The 25,815-nt window shown below is 45.7% G+C and overlaps 1 protein-coding gene across 14 annotated transcripts in view; it reads right to left on the bottom strand.

Annotated features, from left to right (window-relative positions):
- The window catches only part of HRH2 (histamine receptor H2), a 77,430-nt gene that overhangs the window by 42,450 nt on the left and 9,165 nt on the right, over window positions 1-25,815 (bottom strand). For 2 of the 14 annotated variants that reach the window (XR_010321025.1, XR_010321024.1), the window contains exon 1: window positions 15,278-25,537. The exons of 5 other annotated variants lie outside the window; for them this stretch is intronic. The gene's annotated coding sequence lies outside the window, so the exon portion shown is untranslated. 7 more of the 14 variants (XR_002786495.2, XM_064279165.1, XM_010592685.3 and 4 more) reach the window with 7 other exon arrangements.

The following is a 25,815-nucleotide window of genomic DNA, read 5'->3' as shown; positions in this document are numbered from 1 at the left end:
ATTTTTCAGAGAGCAAGTAGCAGGCAATCTCCTGAGTCACGGGGTGTGCAGGAAAATCGACAGAGGAGCCTCTTTCAGAAGCAAGCTGATCTCCATATGACATAAATTAAATCTCTCCTGGGCTCTTGCCTGGAGCGGTTTTGCAACCTGAATCTGAGAAGCCTCATTTAATCATAACCATTGTGTGGATGCTGGGATCACAACCCATCACCTTCTGCTGCTCCAGCTGGCTCAGCCACCAGCCTAGCGAGCTGGGCCTCTGGGTGTTATTTTTAGAAGATCTCTTCATTACATAAATATCCCAAACAGCATGGGTCTCACCGCCACACTTAATTAACTTCAGAGGGGTGGCCAATAAGGCATCTTTTTGAGAATCCTTATTTCTGCTCAAAGTTTTCTGTATCTCCCTAGCAGCCAGGTAGAGGTATATTTGGGCATTGCACCGTCTTTTTAGCTAATGCTCGGAGGTTTTCAAATCTGAATGGATCAGTCTCTCATACAATGACGAGTCCCTCCCTCCCTCCTCCTTTCTCTCCCCTTCCTCTCTCCCTTCCTCTCCTTTTCTCCTTTCCTCTCTCCCTCCCTCCCTGTCTTCCTTTCTCCCTTCTTCATCTCCCCTCCCTTCCTCCCTCTGTTCTATTCAAGAAACATTTCTTGAGAACCTGTTAACTGTTGTTGTTAGTTGCCGTGCAGTTGATTCTGACTCGATCCCATGTGTGCAGAGTAGAACTGCTCCACAGGGTTTTCAAGGCTGTGACCTTTTAGAAACAAATTACCAGGCCTATCTTTCAAGGTGTTTCTGGTGGGTTTGAACCACCAATCTTTTGGTCAGTAGTTGAGTGATTAATCATTTGTGGCATCCAGGGACTCCTTGAGAACCTACAAGGTTCCAAACGCTATTCCAGGTGCTGGGGAGACAATGAGCAAAACAAGCCACGGTTCCTTTCTTCCCACAGTTTCAAAGAACCACTTCTGTCATATTCTTATTTTAAAGCCCAGCTCCCAGAAGTTTCAAGTCACCACCTTGAAAACGGGGCTTCTGTAGGGAGCTCATTCCATCCCATACACATGGGGCCATATGACTGCTCTAGAAAGCATGTCACCATCTTATGGACATGATCTTCAGTGGCTCCTCTTTGCGTACAAACAGAATCACAGCTAACAAAATAACCCACTTTCTTAAATTTTCCTTTCAAACTTCCAGAGCAATAACATGCTCGTTACCCTAAACCAAATATCACCGAGATATACAGAAAAAAACAACCATCTGGGCCAACAAATACTCCAAACCCTCACCCCAGGATGACCGTTGCTGATGGTATGGTATGACTGGGGCGTTTCACGCTCTCTCTGTGCCTACACATACCTACACTCACTACACATTACTCAACCATTTCCTCTGCGCGTTTGAATTATGGCATTGGTGAAGAATATTGAATGTATTATGGACTGCCAGAAGAATGAACAAATTTGTCTAGGAGGAAGTACAGCCAGAATGCTCCTTAGAAGTGAGGATGGCAAGACTTTGTCTCACTTATTTTGGATGTGTTATCAGGAGGGACCAGTTCCTGGAGAAGGACATCATGCTTGGCAAAGAAGAGGGTCATTGAAAAAGAGGAGGACCCTCAATGAGATGGAGTGACACAGTGGTTCCAACAGTGGGCTCAAACAGCAATGACTGCATGGATGGCAATGTTTTGTTCTGTTGTACATAGGGTCACTGTGAGTTGGAGTTTACTTGACAGCACCTAACAACAACAATTTCTGTTAAAATTTTCAATATACATACAATGAATGCCTCTCTAGGTCACTTAGATCTAACTCATTCTTTTGACAATCTCGCTGGAGGAAAGACTACCACTGTCATGGGAAGGTATATGGACAAGGATGCCTACGGCAGCAGATTGGGGAGTGGCAAAACATGGAAAACAACCTGAGCATCCATCAACAGGGGGCGGGTTGAATAAATGATGGTCCATCTGTACTGTAGAACGTTCTTGTTAGCTGCCACTGAGTTTGCTCCGACTCATGGCAATCTTATGTACAGCAGAATGAAACATCGCCCAGTCTTGTGCCATCTTCACGATCATTGGTATGTTTCAGCCCATGTTGAGGCCATCGTGTAGTGTCTTCCAACCTAGGGGGCTCATCTTCTAGCACGATATTGGACTATATTCTGTTGTGATCCAAAGGGTTTTCATTGGTTAGTTTTCAGAAGTAGATCACCAGGCCTTTCTTCCTAGTCTGTCGCAGTCTGGAAGCTATGCTGAAGGGTAGCCCTATACTGTAGAATAGTCCTGGGTGGAGTGATATTATCTATGTTATATATGATACCATTTAATCCTCACAACCACCCCATGAATGAGGGGAATGAATGTCTCCATTTAACAGTCGAGGAAAGTGAGGCTCAGAAGCAAAGTGACATCACACTCCTAGGTGACTGAGTTTGGATCCAAACCCAGTCCAAACTCCTTCAGCCAGCCTTTAATACTCTTTGTTTTATAAGATTTCAACACATCTTTCCAATTGGATCTTACCACACACCTCTGTATTTGTCCCATTTTTATTGTTGTTGTGTGCCATTGAATTGATTCCAACTCACAGTGACCCTGTAGAACAGAGTAGAACTGCCCCATAGAGTTTCCGAGGCTGTAATCTTTACGGAAGCAGATCGCCAGGTCTTTTCTCCCATAAAGCGGCTGGTGGGTTCGGACTGCCAACCTTCCAGTTAGCAGCCAAGTGCTTAACCATTGCACCAAAAGGGGTCCTATTTGTCCCATAACTTCACCAGTTAAGGTCACCGAGTATTTCCCCTAATGGAGTGTGCCTTTTCACTCCTGCCTTTGCTGTTCCTGTCATTGGTTGTTTCACTCTTCCTTTCATTCACCTCAATTACTCTCCCTTCAAGGTCCAGCTAAAATACCTCCAACTCCTTAATGCCTTCCTAAGTGCCTGGAGGCAGGAGTGATCTCCCTCTGGGATTCCCCTGTACTTCCTACTGATTTACACTTTGCAGCACCTGCTGCCTTCTATTGTGAATATAGCTCTGCATTTGTCCCCCAGCTACAGTGGGAACCATTTAGGGCAGGGACTGGATTTTGTCTCTCTCTCTCTCCACCCCTCCACCCCTCCATCCCTCCATCCATCCCTCCATCCATCCATCCCGCCATCCATCCCTCCATCCATCCCTCCATCCCTCCCTCCATCACTCCCTCCATCCCTCCCTCCATCCATCCATCCCTCCATCCATCCATCCATCCATCCATCCATCCATCCATCCATCCATCCATCCATCCATCCACCATCCAACCATCCGTTCACCCACCCATTCATCTACCCACCCATCCCTCTACCCATCCATTCATTCATCCAACCAGCTAGCCAGCCAGCAAACATTTCCTGTCGTCTACACAATGAGTGAGGCACTGGGTACCCAGTGTGTGTGTGTGTGTGTGTGTGTGTGCACATGCACGTGTGTACAAACACATACACACATAAATATGTGTACATAGTTTCCCCACCTTGGAAGCCTAAGATGTGCTCACCTCGGGATTCAGTGCGTCTGATGGGTATGTTTTAGCGAGCATGTGAGAGTGGATGTATTTTCCCCAACATTTTATGGTGAAAAATTTCCAACACACAAAGAAAGCTGAGAAAACAATACAATGAGCATTACATCCTGCCCAATGGTCTGCTCAAACTATAGTCTGCCATACCTCTCATTCCTTCTTTCTCTGTATGTGTGTAGAATTTACATGAAATTCATTTAAAAAGGCTTCAACCACTTCCTCTACCCAGGGGGCAGAGCTGGCTGATGTTTCACTTGTGCCTTTCACCCTGCTTCCCCTCACATCTTTTCCTCTTTGCCTGAACAGAGTTTGAAAAGGCCCTTTCTGGAGAATTCGCTCATGGAAAGCGGTGCCTCCCCACTCACTCACCCTTCTCTCCCAGGAAGACTTTTGACCTTTACCTACAGTCAGCACCAGACAACTGCAGAAGTGACAGAGAGCGGGGCCAGCAGTTCAGCGTTTGCCTCATCTCATGCCTGTCTGAGGCTGTGCGTGGTTAATTCATCCCCAAGAGTGACCACAGCTGAGGCCTCAATGCTCTCAACAGAGGTATATTAGACCCATCTTAGGCTCTGTGTGGAGAAATCTTTTCCGGTCATTTCCCTACTTAGTAGCCTTGATTTTCTCTAGGTATGGAACCTTGGCCTGGCATTCAAGAATCTTTGTGACCTGGTCCTGTCTTCCTCTTTAATCTTGGCTCCCACCTGCCAAGTGCCCTGTAGTGTCCTTGGACAGCACTTTGAGAAACACTCCAGGGGTATTTACTTCCTGCGGGTACTGAACAGAGCCAGGCACGTCCTGACTCTATGCTTGTGCATGTGCTGCTCCCACTGCCTGAAATGCCCTTCCTCTCTTGCTGGAATTGTGAGTTCTTACTCTTCTTTCAAGCCCTTACTTCATCTGTGACCTCCTCCAGGAAGTCCTCCAGAGGTAGCTAGTCGCTCCATGCTCTCTCATTTCCACCTCCCAGCTGCACTCACTCTGGCAGAGGCTTGTGCTTTCTGAGGTGGACAGGAAAGAGGGGTTCTTTAATCCCACCGAATCGAGTCCTGAGTTTTCTGGGCCACAAGAGAATGCTCCCCCTACTCACTGGGGTCCTTGTGACTCACTATTAAATGTGTCTCCCAGGAGCTGAGTTGCAATTAGATCCAGAATACCATTTCCCTCCACCATCCTTCCACTGGGCAGTGAAAAAAACAGGAGCTCGGAGGGTCGAGGGCCACCTCACCAGCAGTGGCAGAGCTGGAGGCAACCCAGGTCTACCTGATACACAGCTCTCCCCTCTCGCTCTTCACCCATGAAAGCCCTGAAGAAATGCTGCTTCTGGTACGTTCTATCTGCCAAACACCTTCATTTTACTAAGCTCCAGGACATTTCTCTGAAAGGACCAGGCTAACTAAAAAAGAAACCAGTCTGGAGCCTGAGGTTTCCTTCCCCTTCCAATTTTATCAAATTGGAGTCCAGTGCTTTCTTTTTCCTTTTCAGTGAGGAGTGAAATCAATTTCTCCTTCTATGGCATCAGTCCCTAAGACCCCATTCACAACCACATGGGGGACTGGCCATTGCACAAGCTGCCAGCAATTTTGAGGAATCAGCCCAAGCTAGTTTGATTGGATTTCTCACTCTGCCTGAAAGATGAATCTGATTTTTTTGGCAGTCATTTACAACAGGAAAACAAAACAGCATTTATGTGCTAGCCCCTGGGTTCTCAACTACTAACCGAAAGGCTGACAGTTCAAAGTCGCCCAGAGGTACATTGGAAGAAAGGCCTGGCCATCTGCTTCTGAAAGCATCTGCCTTGAAAACCCCATGGATCAGTTCTACTCTGACACACATGGGGTTGTCATCGGTTGGAACTGACCAGGTGACAACTTTTTTTTTTTGCTTTACTATGTGCTTGGCAGGTCTCAGGGGGACCCTGTGAAGTAGGTGGCCTTATTCTACAAAACTGAAACTCAGAGAAGTGAAGGGAAGCCCCAGGGGTTAACAGCAAGAATGGTGACACTGAACAGATCTGGGTTTTAATTCCGGCACTGGCATTTAATAGCTTTGGGATGTTGGGCACTTTATTTCAGCTCTCCAAGCCTTGGTTTTCTCATTTGTAAATGGGGACAGTAATAGCTCTTCCTTCACCAGGTTGATGTGAAGATAAAGAGAATAAAGGCTTTTGGTTAGCAGCTGTAGCACAAAACCCTAAGAGGCAGTTCTGCTCTGCCCGATAGGGTTGCTATGAGTTGAAGTACTTAGAACAGTGCCTGGCATGGTAGGTTCTCTCCACATGTTATTTTTATTATTGCCCAAAGCTGCATGGCCAGGAAATGGCATCTGTCACTCTATAGATATTTATGGAGTGATTTCCAGGGGCAGACACTGTGATGGGTTCCAGGGATACTTCAGTGTTATGGATTAAGTTGTGTTCCCTCAAAAGAGCTTTTTAAATCCTAACCCCTGGTACCTGTTAACATGGCCTTGTTTGGAAATAGGGTCTTTGAAGACGTTATCAGTTGACATGAGGCCATACCAGAGTGGGATGGGTCCTAATCCAATATGCTATCACCCCTCTGTTGGTGTGTTGTACTGTGGAGGCTTGAGTGTAGCTGTGAAGGTGTGCCACTGGCATTCAAACACCAGCAGGGTCACCCATGGTGGACAGGTTTCATTGGAGCTTCCAGACTAAGACAGACCAGGAAGAAAGGCCTGGCAATCTACTTTCAAAAACTAGCCAATGAAAACCTTATGAATCACAACAGAACACTATCTAATATAGTTCTGGAAGATGAGCCTCTAGGTTGGAAGACACTCAAAATACACAGTGATTGCAACAATAGACTTGAGCATACCAGCGATTGTGAAGAATGTCCAGGACTGCACAGTGTTTTGTTCTGTTGAACATGGGGCTGCCAGGAGTTGGGGCCAACTCGAGGGCAACTAATGACAACAACAATCCAATATGAGTATTGTCCTATAGAAGAGGAGAAGAGACACAGACACACAGAGGGAAGATGGTCATGACCAGAAGCTAGGAGAAGCATGAACAGATTGTCCCTCAAAACTTCAGAAGGAATCAACACAGCCAACACCCTGAATTCAAACTCCCAGAGCCCAGAACTGTGAAACAACAAATTTCTGTTTTTATAAGCCACCTAATTTGTATACTCTGTTGCAGCAGCCGTAGGAAACGAATATGGGCAGTGAGCAAGACAGACAGACCTTGGAGCTTGGCAAACATTAAGTAGCTGACCATAGAGCTGCTTACTTAATTGCAGTTATGCTAACAGTTATACCAGGAGCCCTGGTGGCATAGTGGTTAAGAGCTCCGCTGCCAACCAAAAAGGTCGGCAGTTGCAATCCACCAGCCAACCATGCCTTGGAAACCCTAAGAGGCAGTTCTGCTCTGCCCGATAGGGTTGCTATGAGTTGAAGTACAAAGGGGAGGTGCGTGGAGCCACAGAAACATGGAATGGAAGGACCTGACCTGGTCTGAAGGATATAGACGGCTTCCCCAAAGAGGTGATATTTGAGTTGAGATCTGTTATGGCAAATCCATTAACATTAAAAGCACTCAGACTACTGACCCAGCAAGTGCACTTGTAGGAATTTGTCCTGTGATCTACCCCAACACTGTTTGTAGTAGCAAAGGCTGAGAATAATGTAAATGCCTACACCGCAGAATACAGAATACCACCATTAGAAGGATGGACTTCAGTTGTCTGGATTGGGACAGGATGGTCTCCACAAAAGTGCTGAGTGTGGTAGTAAAAGGGGGGATATGTGTGTGTATGTGTGCGTCTATCTATACATCTTTACATGGGCAGGGTAGACTAGCTCAGGAAGGACACTTGTGAAGATGGTAACAATGACTGCCTCCAGGGAGGGAGCCGGGTGGCTGGGACGAGGGTGGAAGGGAGGCTTATTTTTAATCCTATCCCCTCTGGGACCTCTTGAATTTTTTTACCTTGTGTATGTATCACCATGGAAACCCTGGTGGTGTAGTGGTTAAGTGCTACAGCTGCTAACCAAAAGGTCAGCAGTTTGAACCTGCCTGGTGCTCCTTGGAAACTCTATGAGGCAGTTCTACTCTGTCCTGTAGGGTCGCTATGAGTCGGGATGACTGGACAGCACTGGGTTTGGTTTTTTGGTTATCCAAAAAGACAAAGCCATTGTTAATTAGCATAAGTTAGCGTATATAGAATGCTTGCTCCACGCCAGGCCTGCCTGAGGCTCTATATACATTGTCTCCTTTAATCTCTATCACAACCTTGAAAGAAGGGATTCTTGTTTTCCCTGTTTTACAAATAGGAAGGCTGAGGGTCAGAAAAAGTAAGAGACTTGCCCCAAGTCTCGTAACCAGTCAGTGGAAAAGTCAAGATTTGGACCCAGGTCTGTCTGACTCCAGAGTCCCTGTTCTCTGTCAATACAAATCTGGCTTTTCATACAGAGAAAGAAACCATACTGTTGGCGTTTAAAACCGACAGCATGACTGTTTGTGCCTGTGCAGCTCAGTACACTTCTCCACCATCCTCTCTGTGGCTGCAGATTTCTAACTCCTTCCCCACAGGGGGCTGGGCATCTGGTAAAAGCCCTGACAGCAGGAAAGGACTTCTTGGGAAGGCTCAGTTCATTAGAAAGAAGGGCCTTGGCCTCTCAGTAGGTCTGAGCCTAGTCCCTCCCTCTCATTTCTGCTGAGCCACAGGAGAACCAGAACCAGGGCTGTTTTTGCTTCTGTTCTCTAGTGGAGCTTGTTCCAAGCATGGCAGCCCCCTTGGTGGGGCCCCTCTGCACAGGCTGAAAGGTGATCTTCACGTTGTCTAGAATTTGAGGCAGGTTCTAGTCGAGAGAACATTCCCACTTGCCCCTGGGACGGGTACCTGTCAGCCCAGTGCTGGATGGTGTGGTCAAAGTGGATATTTGATTTTGATGAATATCACTGCTTTGCCATCACATTGAGGGGAAGGCGACCTGGACCAGAAGCCAGTACACCCACCGCTTCCATTTACTGAGTGCCTACCATACGCCAGGCAGAGGCTATTATTGTACACATTTGACAGATGATGAAACGGAGATTCACAGTGTGACCTTAATGCTCCCCAGCATGTTTTCTCCTTTTCAAACTGGGCGACTGAGAGCTTGACATAACTAACGCCATGATGAACCTGTAAGTTTTTTTTCTCCCTCTGCCTGCCTCCTCCTTCACATACCTTTGTTAATGACTTTGTTTTGATCTAATGCTAATGACTTTCTTCTTTGTTTTGATCTGATGTAAATAACTTTGTTTTGTTCTGTCCAATCACTTGTGACTTAGGACCCCCGCGTGGAGATTAGTGCTCATGTATATCTTTAGGCTGATAAAGAGTCTCTTGTCACTATCTTGTAATGAATAATTCCTCCGGCCATGCCATCTGCGGGCTACAAAGACACTTCTGACCCTTGTAAAAATTCTATGTAAGCTCTATTGTAAAATTGCTTTTTGGGATTCTATAGAGACAGTCTGCATTACTGTCGGAGATGGATCTCAGTGGGGTGCATCTCCTAAATAAACTTTCTCACTCTTTCTGACTTGGAGTACATTTCAGTGGCTTGGCTGCTCCAGGTCACGGATCCTAATCAGGCAACAACAGTGGTAAAGTTGCTTGCCTAAGGCCACAGAGCTAGTAATGAGGCAGGCAGGGCTTTGAACCAGGTCTTATTCCACATAGTCAGTGAGCTTCCACAGGCACCGTTCACCCAGAACACACACGCATCTAGTCCAGCTCAGTCACTCACTGGCTCCTTGGGGGACTGGTTCTGGCTGAGCTGTTTCTCATCCCTGAGGTAGGGGCCTCTGCCATAGATCCACGTGGGACCCTGAACCCACATCTGAAGACAAATTCCCTCAGCTCTTGTTTATCTGAAAGAGTCTTTATTTCCCCTTCACTTTTTTTAAAATCCAGTTAGAATTCACATAACATAAAATTAATCACTTTAAAGTGAACGGATTCAGTGGCACTTAATACTCTCACGATGTTTTGCAACCACTACCTCTAGTTCCAAAGCATTATCATGGCCCTAAAAGGAAACTCTGTATCCATTAGCAGTCACTCCCCATCCTCCCTTCCCCGGCCCCTGGCAACCAAAATCTGCTCTCGGTCCCTATAGATCTACCCTTTCCGGATATTGTGGGTACCCGCATGTTTGTAAAGTGGGAAGTGTGGGACTGAGGGAGGCCCATGATGTCCTTTCCTATCATGTTCCTCCTCCAGCCTTCCTCCACCGAGCTGTTCAGGCCACACACGGAGGCATCATGCCCAACACCCAATCCATCAGCAAGCCCTGGGAGCCTACCTCTGAAAGATGTACACATATTTATAAAATACATATAAATATATTATGGGGTCACTGAATAGGAACTGACTTCATGGTAATGAGTTTTTTTGGGGGGTTTATTATGTTATATATGGTATTTATACCATACGTATACAATATATAACATAATAAACAACCCCCCACTAAGAAAAAAAAAAAAGACAAAGCAAACAAGTTGTGGAGTGACATCAAGGACCTCATATGTGAAAGAAGCAAGAGATCATTAAAAAGACAAGAAAGAAAGAAAAGGCCAAAATGGACGTCCAAAGAGACTCTGAAACTTGCTCTTGAATGTAGAGCAGCTAAAGCAAAAGGAAGATATGATAAAGTAAAAGCTGAACAGAACATTTTAAAGGATGACTCGAGAAGACAAAGTAAAGTATTATAATGAATGTGCAAAGACCTAGAGTTAGAAAACCAAAAGGGAAGCACACACTTGGCATTTCTGAAGCTGAAAGAACTGAAGAAAAAATTCTAGCCTAGAATTGCAATACTGAAGGATTCTACAGGGAAAATATTAAACGATGCAGGAAGCATCAAAAGAAGATGGAAAGAATACACAAAGTCACTGTATCAAAAAGAATTGGTGTTCAACCATTTCAGGAGGTATCATATGATCAAAAACAGGTGGTATTGAAGGAAGAAGTCCAAGCCGCACTGAAGGCACTGGCAAAAAACAAGACTCCAGAAGTTGACAGAATACCAGTTGAGACGTTTCAACAAACGGATGCAGCACTGGAAGTGCTCATTCATCTGTGCCAAGAAATCTGGAAGACAGCTATCTGGCTAACTAACTGGAAGAGATCTATATTTGTGCCCATTTCAAAGAAAGGTGATCTAACAGAATGCGAAAATTATCAAACAACAATATCATTAATATTACACACAAGTAAAATTTTGCTGAAGATTATTCAAAAGTGGCTGCAGCAGTTCGACAGGAAACTGCCAGAAATTCAAACTAGATTCAGAAGAGGTCATGAAACTGGGGATATCATTGCTGATGTCGGATGGATCCTGGCTGAAAGCAGGGAAAACCAGAAAGATGTTTATGTGCATTTCATTGACTATGCAAAGGCATTCGACTGTGTGGATCATAACAGATTATGGATAACATTGCGAAGAATGGGAATTCCGGAACACTTAATTATGCTCGTGAGGAACCTGTACATAGACTAAGAGGCAGGCATTTGAACAGAACATGGGGATACTGTGTGGTTTAAAGTCAAGAAAGGTGTGTGTCAGGGTAGTATCCTTTCACCATACTTATTCAATCCGTATGCTGAGTAAATAACTTGAGAAACGACTATATGAAGAAAAATGGGGCATCAGGATTGTAGCAAGACTCATTAACAACCTGCATTATGCAGACGACACAACCTTGCTAATGAAGATCAAAGACTACAGCCTCCAGTATGGATTAAACCTCAACATAAAGAAAACAAAAATCTTCACAGCTGGACCAATAAGAACATCACAATAAACAAAGAAAAGATTGAAGTTGTCAAGGATTTCATTTTATTCGGGTCCACAACCAATACTCATGGAAGCAGCAGTCAAGAAATCAAAGGGCACATTGCATTGCACAAATCTGCTGCAAAAAGACCTCTTTAAAGTGTTAAAAAGCAAAGATGTCACTTTGAGGACCAAGGTGCTCCTGACTCAGGTCATGGTGTTTTCAGTTGCCACATACGCTTGCAAAGCTGGAGAATGAATAAGGACTGAAGAATTGGTGCCTTTGAATTGAGGTGTTGGTGAAGAATATTGACTCTACCACGCACTGTCAGAAGAAAGAACAGATCTGTCTCAGAAGAAGTACAGCCAGAATGCTCATTAGAAGCAAGGATGACAACACTTCATCTCATGTACTTTGGACATGTTATCAGGAGGGACCAGTCCCTGGAGAAGGACATCATACTTAATAAAGCGTCAGTGAAAAAGAGGAAGACCCTCAATGAGATGGACTGACACAGTGGCTGCAACAATGGGCTCAAACATAGCAACGACTATGAGGAAGGTGCAGGACCAGGCAGTGTTTTGTTCTGTTGTACACAGGGTCAGTATGAGTCGGAACCAACTTGATGGCACCTAAGAACAACAACATATATATATACATGCATTTACCAGCTGCTGTCCAGTTGATTCCAACTCATGGTGACCCCCATGTGTGTCAGAGTAGAACTGTGTTCCATAGAGTTTTCAATGGCACATTTTTTTTTTAAATAGATTACTAGTATTTCTTCCAAGGGGTCTCAGGGTGGATTTGAGCCTCCAACTTTTCACTTAGCAGCCAAGCACATTAACTGTTTGCAGCACCCAGGGGCTCCATATACATATATATAAATATAAACACACATACATACATATATCTTGAATACATCTACTTTCCTTTTCAGCTGTCACCATCCTTGTCCAGACCCTCATCATCTCTTGCCTGGACCTTTGTGACATCTACCAACCTTCCTGGTGTGGGCCTTTTAATCCAATAACACCACCGCCTGCTCATACCTCACTGAAGCTGTGCCGTCACACTCTTTCCTTGGCTCACAAGGCCCTGCAGAATCTGTGATCTCTGATTTTTAACCTCTCTGATCTCCTGTTTCCTCCCATGCCTCCGTCAGGACACTTCCCCACACTGACCTGCCTCAGTTCCTTGGAGGTTCCACATTCATTCCTCCTTGAAGCTCTGCATGTGTTCTGCCCAATCTATGCATTCACACTCAGAGGAAATATTAGCTCTGCAGGTGACCACCAAAAATATTTCCCTTCACCCTCTCTCTTGCCCCCCACCCCTGATTTCCTCTTCTGCGTAGCATGTTTTTCCTTGGTATTTTTCTTGTGTCTCTCTTTGTTCACTCTTTGTCTCTCCCTACTAGAAGAAGAGCTCCATAGGGCCATGGTTTACCCTGCTTGCTCCCTGACTGGCATTTTTGGAGCTGAATTAATATTTATTGGATTGGCTAAATGAGTATTGAAAATAACAATAATAACAATATGCTATTCCATTTATTGTGCACTTTGACAGTGCCAGGCAATATTCTAAGTACTTTATACATACTTTATCCCATTTAATCTCTGAAACAACCGTATTACATCGGTATCATTATTTATCTCCATTTTACAGGTGAGGAAATTGAGGTTTACGAGTGTTTTGTGACTTGGCCAAAGTCCACCACCAGCAGTGGGCTGGCAAATGTGAGGAAGGCCTGAGGAGGGAGTGTCCAGGGTGGGGTTGGGCCAGGAGAGCTGCAAGCTCTGCCTTTGTTTTTCTGGGAGAGTTGAGACCTGGCTTGTGTCTGTAAGGAGGCACAAATCTTGGCCACCCAGAAGCAAAACTGCAGGGAGGGGACAGGGGAGTGGGGGACAGGAGCTGGGGTGGAAACAGCACTGGCTAGGAATTTGGATACTGAGTTTGCGTCCCTGGTGTGGCTCTGACTTGCTGTGTTTCATACCCCTTTTGGGCCTCAGTTTCCTCAGCAGTTAGATGAGGACATAGGCTTCGAATATCTCAAAGATTTCTTCCAGCAACTCTATGGAGAAAGATGTCACAGAAGAAAGGTCTGGCTATCTACTTCTGAAAAATTAGCGTTGAAAACCCTGTGGAGTACGGTTCTACTCTGATACACATGTGGTTGCAATGACTTGGAATTGACTCGATGACAACTGTTATTTATGTGTGTGTGTGGGGGGGAGGAATCATGAGCCCTAAAAACAATGAAATAGGTGGGCTCTGGGTAGAAACAAAACACAGTGGTCACTGGTGTTCAGGAACCCTTTCTATACCACCCTAGAGAGGCAGACATCCTAGCTCTTCTTGCATGACCCCAATGATAGGGGGCTCACTATCTTTTGAGGTATTTGCCAATCAGTCACAGCCATTTAAAGACATTTACAGGGCCCTACACACTCTTCCTTCTGGAGGCTGTACCCCACTGCATAACAAAAACATCACAGTATATGCACATTCCACAGTAAATATAATTTATATGACTATTTACTAGAATTAGCTGCCATAGACTAGCTGGCATAATGTTATGTTTGGAGATATTCAATTAAACAGTTATTACTTGCAATTTTGTGGTTTTCTTTTTGTATTTTGGATCTAGCACTTTTTTTTTTTTTTGGTCAGTTTGCAGACATTTTTTGCAGATTCTTGAAGAACCTGAGACCCTGGTTAACAAGTTTGAGTCCCTTTTTCCAGAAAGCCCTCAAGTGTACCACGTCTTCCAGGGTCTTTACTCTTCTACACTAAACAGCCCTCAGGTCCTCCGACTGGACTCATCATCACCAATACCATTGCCATCACCACCATCATCATAGCCATCACTGCCATGATCACCATCATGATCACCATCGTCACCGCCTCCACCATCATCATGGCCATTCTCAACACCACCATCACCATTGTCTTTGCTATCATCACCAACATCATCATCATCACCACCATCAGCAGCAGCAGCTTCCCTCCCCACCTTTGTCTTTTCCTTCCTCTCTGTGTTCCTCTCCTCCAGTTTTTGTTCCATGCAGGTCTTGCCCTTCCAGCAAGGTAAAGCTTGCTCTTACAGGCAAATGTTCTGCAGCCAGCCAGGTCACCTTAAGGATATCAGCGGCAAACAGCTAACATTTGCCAGGAACATTTGCATACACTGGTTATCTTATTTAATCCTCTCTGACCTCCTCCACTTTCCAAGGCCCTTCCACAAGCCCATTGTCTCACTGTGAGTCCTGCTTGAGCATTCTGTGAAGCAGCCAGGGCAGTCACTATTAGTCCATTTTGCAGCTGTAACACAGAGAAGCGAGTGTCCAGGCTGGAGTCACACGGCTGCTCAAAGGGAGAGTCGGAGGAATCCAGCCCTCCCTGCTACTAAGTCCCTACGGCTTATCCTGCCCTGCTCCTTTTGCATTTCCCAAACCTCATTTGTTTAGGCACCACCTCTGTGATTTTTGCCAAATCCACATAATTCCAATTCTAGTTTTTATTTATATTTTTCTTTAAAGTGATTGAATTTATTGCAAAAATAATGGTTTTATCATTACAGTAAACAGAGTACCAGAATAACTTTCCCTCAATGTTGTTAGTTGCCATCAGAATTGGCCCCTGACTCATGGCAACTCCATGCGCAATGGAATGAAACCATGCCCCGTCCTGCCCCACCCCGCCATCCCCATGATTGGTTGTGGATTGGTTTTGTTGAGATCCACAGAGTTTTCATTGGCTGATTTTTGGAAGTAGATCACCAGGCCTCTCTTCCTATGCTGTCTTAGTCTGGAAGCTCCCCTGAAACCTGTTCAGCATCCTAGCAACACGCTAGCCTCCACTGACAGATGGGTGGTGGCTGCACATGATGTACGTTGGCCGGAAATCTTACCTGAGTCTCCCACGTGGAAGGTGAGAATTCTACCACTGAACCACCAATACCTCCTCACCCTAAAAATAAATACAGTGAAAACAAAACCAGCGTTGTTAAGTTCTATGTAGCTTCTACTGCCTGAAGGGCCCCACCTAACCCTCTTTTTGTTGGAAAGGGAGTTGGCATGTGTTAGAGGTGGTAGAGACGCATCAGCACCAAACTGAGACTGTCTCTTTGACATAAAGAAGGAGGTTTGAGGAGAACTAAAAAATGAGCCTTCTCACTGTATGACTGAATGTTGGTGGATTTCTGTACCACTGGCCACCCTAATCCATCTCAGGATCACATATTTGGGAAAACATTTTCCTCATCCCAGGAAGCTGACACCATGTAGTGGTAAGAGGCCAGGTAGACCTGGGTTTGGAAGCTGGCTCGATGGCTTCTTCACGATATTGCTTGGTAACTCATCCTCTGAAGCTCAGTTCGTTGCTGTAGTTAGCTGCCATGGAGACGGTCACTCACGGTGACTCCATGCACAACGAAACGCTTCCCAGTCCTGTGCCATCCCCGTCACTGGTTGTTGATCAGAGCTTTGTGATCCATAAGGTTTTCAGTGCTGACATTTGGAAGTAATCACCAGGTCTTTCTTCCTAGTCTATCTTAGTTTGGAAGCTCCACTGAAACCTATTCAGTAACATAGCAACACTCAAGTCTCCACCGACAGATGGGTGGTGGCCATGCATGCAGTGCGTTGGTCGGAAATCGCACCCAGATCTCCTACATGGAATGAGAGAATTCTACCACCGAACCACCTCTGCCCCTGTCAGGCTGAGTTTACCCATCTGTAAATGGGCACAGCATCACAGCATACAGTGGTGGGAAGATGAAACGTGAAAGTAAAGGGATAGTGCTAGATGCATAATGGCTCCTCAGTAAATGTCCCTTCCCTTCCCACGGCTGTTCTCTGGTCTTCTCTTGGAAGCTCTTGGCTATGTTTCTTGTGAGAAAAGGCATCCAAGGTCGCCAGATGGGGGGAAGCAACAAGCCCTCCAAATAATCATGGATGTCCATTTGAAGTGGTCTGAGTACTGGGTGCAGCTCTGTGAGCCCTGGACGGTCTGCACAGCCCAAATGGGACTGTGTTCGGGTTGGGAGCAGAGGAATGACCTTAAGGAAGTGGGGCTAAAGGCCAGGGTGGGAAGTGACAGGGAATTTATAGAGCTGGAACCTGGTCCTGGGGCCAGGACACCGCCATGCTGTCAGAGTACAATATATGGAGACTACAAAGAAAACTAACTAGGTGCCCTGAGATTTCTTAAAGAGTGAACTTTGTCAAAACACTCCTGCTTAAACCTGCCCTCCGCTCTTCTGAGAAAACCCAGCCTCACCCCCGTGGCTCTGAGTCCCTCAGTGGTGAAAAGTGTTAATGCCCTAAGCTGCTAACTGAAAGGCTGGAGGTTCAAGTCCAGCCAGAAGCACGTTGGAAGAAAGTCCTGGTGATCTGCTTTCGAAAAACCAGCCATTGAGAACCCTGAGGAGCACAGTTCTACTCTGACACATTCGGGGTCACCATGAGTCAAAATCAAGTCAACGGCAACTGGTTTACCGGTCCTGTGGCCCACAAGACCCAGGTGATCTGGCCACTGGAGACCTTTCTAGTATTAATCCAAACTTCTCTTCACCTTATTCAGAGGCTCCTGGCCACACTAGCCTTCTTTGGTTCCCCCAAAGCATCACCCACCCTCTACTAACCCTCTCCAAAGAGATCAGATGCACTCATTGCACCTGTAATTAAACACCATTTATGCTCATCCTTGTTTCTCTGTTGGTCCTTGCTAGACAAGTGTAAGCCCTTGGGGTGCAGGGCCCATGTCTGTTGCTCCCATTGCACACACATGAGGTTCTGTAAGCATTTGTTACAGGCCCACATCCAAATAGGGGTTGGCAAAGTGAATCAAGGGATTTTTGCCATCACAGATGTGGCCTGTCTTTGGCCAGTGAGGAGAATGGAATTAGGCAGCAATTTGAATTGTACAGACTCTTCAAAGGGCCCCTGGTGGGCTCAAGGGTCTTGGAGGTTCTCTCTGGGCCAGTGGTTACATCTGCCATTTGCAACCTGGCTTTTTTTCAGTGTTCTCAGGCACACTGCTGATCCAGTAGTGGGGAAGGGAGGGGAGAGGAAGAGAGAGTGTTAGGGGAGAGGCACTGCTGGGTCTCTGAATCATACTCTAGCTGAGTGGAGACCAAGAAATAACTCAGTAAGCTGAGTATGTAAGATTTTCCTGTCCAGCATATCAGATGAATGGCCAGGCTGCCTCTCCTTGATTACCTCCGAAGATGGGGGGGTCATTCCCTTTTCTGTGGCCACACTGGGGAGCAACGGATCTCCTGGTGAGGAGGACCTTTTAGCGATCTTACTCATAAAGTCACCAGAGACTCTCCGGGTGCCTTAATTTTCTTATTTGGGAAATGGAGGTAATAATAACTTACTCCAAAGATTGCTGAAGGATTTAATGAATGATAGTGTGAGACGTGGTCAGAGGGGCAGTCGAGTGAGGCCTTCCCCTGACAGCTCCAGTGAAGGAGGAGGGACAGCTCACTGTATCTCTGGGCAGCACTGTTAGCAAGATCCCCTCACGCTGATCCCAAGCTTGCTTGCCTGCCTGCCAATTCCTCCCTGTGGCCCAGCTCAGCTCTCTGGAGCCACCCAGAGCTCGTGGGCTCCCAGGGTCCACCATTCTTCACTCCAGAGACCCCCAGTTCCTCAACCCCCAGTGGAAGTTTGCTGACTACTGCTCTGTGACAGTCCTGTGCTGTGTAAGACCCCGTCTGCCCTTGAGGAGCCCACAGTTTAGTGTCTGATGTGGACCCAGCAAGATCTTCTGCTCTGGGTCAAGTAAATCTCCTTTCCTTCACAAGCATGTGCAGACCAGTGGTTCCTGGCTGCAGTGGCGTGCGTGTCTGTGAGCATGGGGTGTGCAGGAGGCGAGGGTGTTATTACCAGTGAGGACATCAATCACAGTGTGGTGACACAACCAGTGACATGCATCTTGCCTGTTTTCAAATGCATGGGCAGCAAAGACCAAACTAACGGCCACACACTGCTGAAGAGTGTTATTTGCTTCAAGTCGTGTTTATGGGGGAGAAAGAACAATATTTCAAAAAATTAGATTTTATGTAAAAATCCAAATTTCCAGCTTCTTTTGAAAAACAGTCCTGGGCCACATTTCCACCAGCCCCCTGAAGGTTGGGGCTTAGCGGTGGCTTCCCCCCACACCCTCTGCAGGCATGCTTCTCCCCCTCTCCCCCAGCAGAGCTTCCCTAAGTGATAGGTTTGGGGAAAGCTGCTGAGAGCCTCATGAAGAAGGGGCTGTAGATGCGATCCTGCATTGAGAGGGCACAGGGTGGGGCAGGAGAGAGGCGAATGAGGAGCTGGAGGAAGGCTTGGAACCAATCTGGACCAAGCATGGTGCTGAGTGCTTGTACACTATGTGGACCACCTACTAAGTGCCAACCTTTACATACATTCATCCTTTTAGTCCTCTCAATGGCCATATAATGTAGGGACTGTTGTCATCTCCAGAGCCCTGATGGCATAGTGGTTAAAGAGCTTGGCTGCTAACCACAAGGTTGGCAGTTCAAATCCACCAGCTGCTTGCTCCTTGGAAACCCTCTGCAGCAGTTCTACTCTGTGCTATAGGGTCACCTATGAGTTGGAATCGACTTGATGGCAATTTTTTTTTTTTTTTTTATTGTTATTACCAGTCTACAGTTAAGGTAGGGGGCAATGTTGGTTCAGTGGTAGAATTCTTGCTTCCCAGGAGAGAGACCTAGGTCCGATTCCTGGCCAATGCATCTCATGTGCAACCACCATGTGTCTGTGATTGGAGGCCTGTGTGTTGCTATGGTGCCAAACAGGTTTCAGGGGAGCTTCCAGGCTAAGATGTACTAGGAAGAAAGGCTTGGTGATCTACCTCTGAAAATCAGCCAATGAAAAGCTTAAGAATCACAAACGTCCGATCCACAACTGATCATGAAGATGGTGCAGGATCGGGCAGCGTTTTCTCCCGCTGTGCATGGGGTTACCATGAGTCGAGGGCCAACTTGACGACAGCTAACAATAACACAGTTAGGGAATTGAAGGTAGACAGGCACCAAGACATCACTCAGGCTGCAGAGAGAAGCAATAGGGCCAGAACCTAGCCCAGGTGGTCTGGTTCTCGCCACCCGCCAGGCCTCTGAGACACCGGACTTTGTCACCTTGAGGTAGCTGCTCTTGATGCTAATAAAATTCAGCTACCTTAGAAAAGGAATATCAAGTTACAGATGCCACTGGCCTTTGTGGTTCTGCTCAGTCTGTGAACAGAAAATGCAAAACCCCTTTAGTGGAGTTTCAAAGCTTGTTTAAAGCTTGAAGAGGGGTCCTTTCAGAGATATCATATCTAAATGTCACATGTGGACCTTGTTTGGATCCTGATCCAAACAAAACTCTTGGATACAGGCTCAGGTACTGGAATATACTAAGGAGCACTTGGTGGTGCAATGGTTAAGCTCTCAGTTGCCAACCCAAAGGTCAGTCGCTCTGCAGGAGGAAAGACCTATCGATCTGTTCTTGGAAAGCTTACAGCCTGGGAAACCCTATGGGGCAGTTCTACTCTGCCCTATAGGGTCGCTAGGAGTCAGTATCAACTCCACAGCACACAGCAACATCAGAATATACGAAGGAAGCATTATTCATTCTGCAATTGTCTCAGGTGCAATAATGGTAAGGAGTCATGAACTCATCAGTTAGAAATGAACACTGGAATTTTTATGAACAAAGTTCCTTAGTGTCTTGAATTTACTTTGAAATATATTTTATTTACTTTAAAATATGCAAGTGAACAGACAAACATATACGTGGGGTGAGGAGATGGAAGAAAGATGATTGACATAAGGTGGAAATTGTTGCACTGGGGAGGGGAATGAGCACTGGGCTTCTTGTCTCTACTGCTCTGTATGTTCGGAAACTTCTGTAAAAAACTATTTTAACCAAGCAGGACCTCGCCCTGGGAAAGTGTGGAAACTGCTCTGCATCAACACTGTTCTACTTTCTTCCTCAATTCAACACTGGGCTGAGCCTTGTCCTCTCCCTGCTTCTCCTGCACCCCCTCCCGAATTTTGACAGCTCTGCCCATGACTTTGCTCTCTCCTCCCTCAGCTTCTTTGAATGCCTTTCACCTCACTCTACATGAGTTTGACCTTGTCAGCCCTCAGAATGGCACTCTGGAATTCTCCTCAGCCCTTCCTCCTAGCCTGCCTCTCATCTCAGCCCCAGGCTCCTGATGAACAAGAGTCCTTTCACCCTGCTGCAGTGGGTTCTAATCCCAGCTCTGATACTTACCAGTTAGGCCATTATGGCCAGGGGACTTTGCTTGGAGCCCCAATTTCCTGTTCTGTAAAATGATGTCTTAGTTATCCAGTGCTGCTGTAACAGAAATACCACAAATGGAAGGCTTTAACAAACACATTTATTTTCTCACAGTTTAGGAGGCTAGAAGTCTGAATTCAGGGTGCCGGCTCTAGGGGAAGGCTCTCTGTCTGTTGGATCTGGAAGAGGGTCTGTTCTTTTGAGTTTCTGCTCCTGGACAGCCTTCATGTGGCTTGGCATCTCTCTTCCCCATCTCTGCTTGCTCACTTGTTTGTTCAATCTCTTTTATATCTCAAAAGAGATTGACTCAAGATACACCATACACTAATCCTGCCTCATTAACATAACAAAGACAATCGATCCCTAATGGGATTATAACCCTAGACATAGAGGTTAGGATTTACCAGTGGCATCACTAGGGTTGGTGTCACCCAGTGTGGTAAGCTCATGGTGTCACCACCACCTCTGTGGCCTTCTTCCATAGCAGACCATACAGAATGCTTCGTAATGTTTTTTGTACTGCTGTTATTTATAGATCGTAATTCCTGTATATCACTCCTTCTTTTCCTTTAATCACTACTTCATTCTCAAAAAAGTTATTGTGTGTAGGTTCACAAATACTAATTACCACAATATTGTAGCTAAAAGCCAGAAAATTTGACAAAATGAGTCACTATACAAACACCGGCAGCAACGAAAACAATAGCCTGTGCTTGTAGTGCATAAGAATGAAACCACATGATCTGAAGCGTCACTGTAATTGGCTAATAATGACAGCTCTGACTGGAGTGCATTAGAAGATTCGAAAAGTAAATTAGCATAGAGTTTTAGCCTTGTAGGTATATTGATACATGTAAACTTGGTTTACAAAAATGTTTTGTTGTTGTTGTAACTAACTACAGGGATTTTTTTTTAAACACCCATTTTGGTGTCATCCCCTCTGCCAGTGTCACCTGGTGTGGTTCGCACCCCCTGTACCCTTGAGGGAGCTGTGACGCCACCTGGATTTACAGCACTTATTTTTTGGGGGAGGGCACAATTCAATCCATAACAAATGAAGATTATAATCCTACCAGGGTGTTGAGGGGTTCATGAAGGTTAAGAGCAAGGCTCTTCTAGAGCCAATTACGTGAGTTAGGTTCTGACTCTATGCTTCTCTTTGCTGCCCGAGCAATGTCTCCACTTCTCTCTGCCTCTGATTCCCTAACTGTAGACGGGAGGTAACAATGTCTCATGGTAATCCCATGTACAACAGAATGAGATCCTGCCCAGTCCTGAGCCATTCCCATGATCGGTTGTGAATGGGATCATATGTAACCCATGGAGTTTTCATTGACTGATTTTCAGAAGTGGATCTCAGTCTTAGTCTGAAAGCTCTGCTGAAACCTGTTCAGCATTCTAGAAATATGCAAGCCTCCACTGACAGACTGGTGGTATCTGTGCTTGAGGTGCACTGGCTGGGAATCTAATCCAGGTCTCCTGCATGGAAGGAGAGAGTTCTACCACTGAACTGCAACTGCCCCCTGGAGATAACAATAGTTCCTATGTTATACGGCTGTTGTGAGGAACAAGCAGGCAAATGTGTGTAAAGCTCAGCGCTTAGTAGGTGCTCAGTAAATATTAATTCTGTATGTCATGCACAGCACTCAGCACCATGCTTGGCCCAGAGTGGTTCCCCATCTTCCTTGAGTTATCTCCATACCACACCTGACCTACCTACCCCCAGCCCTAGAAGATCAAACCATGGGCTTTTTACCTTCTGGCCCAGATTCCGAGGCTTTCTGAAGATGCCCAATCAGCCCAATCCCAAATACCTTAAAAAATGTAGATTTAACTGGCTTATGTAACAATAGCCAAATATTGCAAATGACCTTCATATGTTCAAAAAGAGAATGGTTGAGTAAATTATGTCATAGTAGAATTAATAGAGCCACTACTATCACTTTTGGGAAGCCATGAAATAATAAGGGAAAATTCCTGTATTTAAGTAAAAATACCAAGATGCAAATTGTAGATAGAGGATGATTATAACTATGAACTCCTGTCCTGTTAGCTTACAGGGAAAAAACAGTAAGTAAAATTTATGCTGAGGAGGAAAGACTGGATGGTAGTAACGGTTTTCTTTGAATGGTGTTCTATGTGATTACTATCTTCTTTCTACATTTCTTCTTTCAAAAATTTCTATATTGAGCATTAATTCTACAGTGACCAAAAAAAAAAAAAAAAGCAAGCAAGGTTTGGAACAGTGGGTATAATTGGCTCCCTTTGTGTCAAAAATAAAACATGTACAGTGAAATCTGTGAGAGCCAGAACTCGACAAGATTGCCTTGTTTTTCCGGGTCTTGCAAGTTTCTGCCTTTGACAGGCTGCAGTCCTACCACTTTTCTATCGCTCTCTATTAGTGGAAAATATTTATGTTTCCCTTCTCTGACAGTTTTCTGCCTTACCCAGGTGCCGGTTTTCATGGGTTTTACTGCATATATACATATATATTTGTTTTTCCTTGTATTTGCATCAAGAAAGTCTGGGAGGTGCCACAACAAGCTAACAGAAATGATCATCTCTTTGTTTTTTTTTTTGGAGGGGGAGGCAGGGCAGATGGGGGCTGGGGTGGGAGCTAGGCCTTTCACCCTGTTCCTTTGTGTACTGGACTTTTGAGCCACATGAAGGCCTCACCTATTCAAAAATTTAAAGGAAAAAAAACCCCAGGCAGGTAATAAACCTGTAGAAAAAGGCATTTCTCCAAGTGAGTCCATGGATGTTTATTAAAGGTGCGGCTTTGGAAAGGAATCTATGCATTTGGGAAGTACAAAGGTGAATCGAATCAAGCTGGGGACTCGAATGCAGACTTGAGTGAACCCACCAGCTTGTGCTGGGACCCTCTCAGAGGGTGCTATGTATTGCAGGGTTTCCAAAAAGCCAAATCCATTGGTCTGTACCATTTTGTCCTGCTGCCTCTCTTCTCCCTCCCTAGACACCTGAAAAACACCACTCCCCCAGTTCCTTGTGCCTTCCATGTCCATGTCCTTGTGCCTTCCTGGACCCACGAGACTGACAGCAGCTGTTCCCATGTCTTTCACTACTTAGGCCCCTCCCACTGCCTCCTATACCACCTTTGTCAAATTGTATCTCTACAACAGCTTTTAAATCTGTTTCCTTCTCTCCAGCAGCAGTGCCCCGGCCCTCCTCACTGCTCACTTGGACACAACCAACTGCATCCTGACGAGGTTCCTGGCCTCCTGTTCTCTCCTCAGCCCCACCTGCCTCCTTGCTGTCTGGAGAAAGAGCATTTTAGAAAATACAAAACTGCTCACCTCTACCCTCAGCCTAACATCTTTCCATGACTTCTATCCAAACGAAGTCCAAACTCCTCAGCCTGGCATTGAAGATTTTTCAAGATCTGAGTGCTCTTGACCCCTCTATTACCTCCATCCACAGCCTCTGGGGCCTTGGGCAAAAGCAAATTGCTCTGAATGCCCTGAGGGCTCTTGGCAGTTTTGCAGCTCTGTGCTTTGCATGTGTTCTTTCTCAATCTGGAATATCTAGACACACCATCTACCTTTTGCACTCCCCTTCACCTCTAAGCCCAGCTGTGCGAATGCTTCCCTGATGCCCCTAGGCCACCTGAGTGGACTCTGTTCTCTGTGGTTTGCACATGGCTTACAGGCTGCATCTGTCCCCCTGCGACATCATTTTTATGTTACTCCCTCCTTGTAAGCCCTCCTCATTAGATCCATCCTTCAGCAGGGGTCACATTTATCCATCTCCGGGTCGCCAGTACACTGCCCAGGCCGGGCACAAGCAGGGCCCAGGGAGTGTTTGCTGAATGACTGAATGAGTGAAATGAATGCCTCTGATGTTAAGAGAACACTGAGGCTGGAGGAGTAGTCTCCCAGGAAGAGTGGGCAATTCCGGAGCTGAAAGTGACCCCAAGGTGTAAGAGTCATTGCTGGGGCTGGAGGTGTTTATGATCTGTCTTGCTGTGTCTGGGGGCTGGACAATAGGTCAAAGCTGCCGCAAGCTTTTGGAGACTGTTCCCCAGAGCTGGCGACCATCAGCCGTGCTGCCTGATCCTATCCGTGACCAACTTGGCTCTAGCCTCCCTTCTCTCACTGCAAAAGCCTGTGCCCTCCTGGCAGCCTGTCTCACAGAAGAAGACATCAGAGAAGGGCAGAGTTAGAGAGGCCCTTTGAGATCAGCCAGTCATGACTCCACTGCTTTTCAGATGAAGAAGCTGAGGCCCAGGGAGGGGCGATGTCTCACCCGGGGTCACAGTGAGTGGCATATACATAAATGGAATATTTTTCAGCCATAAAGAGATTGAAGTCCTGATACATGCCACAACATGGGAACCTTGAAAATGTTCCAAACCAAAAAACCAAATCCATTGTAATCGAGTCGATTCCGGCTCACAGCGACTCTATAGGATAGAGTTTTTTTTTAATCTTTACTGGAGTTGATTGCCAGGTCTTTTTTTCTGTGGAGCCACTGAACCCACCTGGGTTGAAACCACTGATCCTTTGGTTAGCAGCCGAGCACTAAACAATTTCATCACCAGGGCTTCTTATACATATAGATACAGATATCCAGTATGCCAAAATCAAACCAAACCCACTGCCGTCGAGTTGATTCCAACTCATAGTGACCCTATAGGACAGAGTAGAACTGCCTCATAGAGTTTCCAAGGAGCGCCTGGCAGATTCGAACTGCCAACCTTTTGGCTAGCAGCCGTAGCACTCAACAACTACTCTACCAGGGTTTCCGATATACCGTATAGATATCCAAAAAAATGTTGAAATTGGAACTGCTTTGTTACATGTGTGTATATCTACATCCACATCTATATCACTGAGTCAGAATTGACTCTGCTGCAACGGGTTTGGTTTTTTGGATATTTTTATACCGTATATCCAAAAAACCAAACCCGTTGCTGTGGAGTCAGTTCCGACTCAGTGATATAGATGTGGATGTAGATATACACACATGTAACAAAGCAATTCCCATTTCAACATTTTTTACACATACAATTCAGTGACATTAATTAGCCATAGCAACTATATATATTGGTGTGTGTGTATTTACCATAATAATAAAAGAAAGATCGTATCAGATAGGAATAAATGATTAAAGGAAACCTTGAGATATG

Source organism: Loxodonta africana, chromosome 2 (assembly GCF_030014295.1).
Source record: "Loxodonta africana isolate mLoxAfr1 chromosome 2, mLoxAfr1.hap2, whole genome shotgun sequence".
NCBI lineage: Eukaryota > Metazoa > Chordata > Mammalia > Proboscidea > Elephantidae > Loxodonta > Loxodonta africana.
This window is presented reverse-complemented; position numbering and strand designations above follow the sequence as displayed.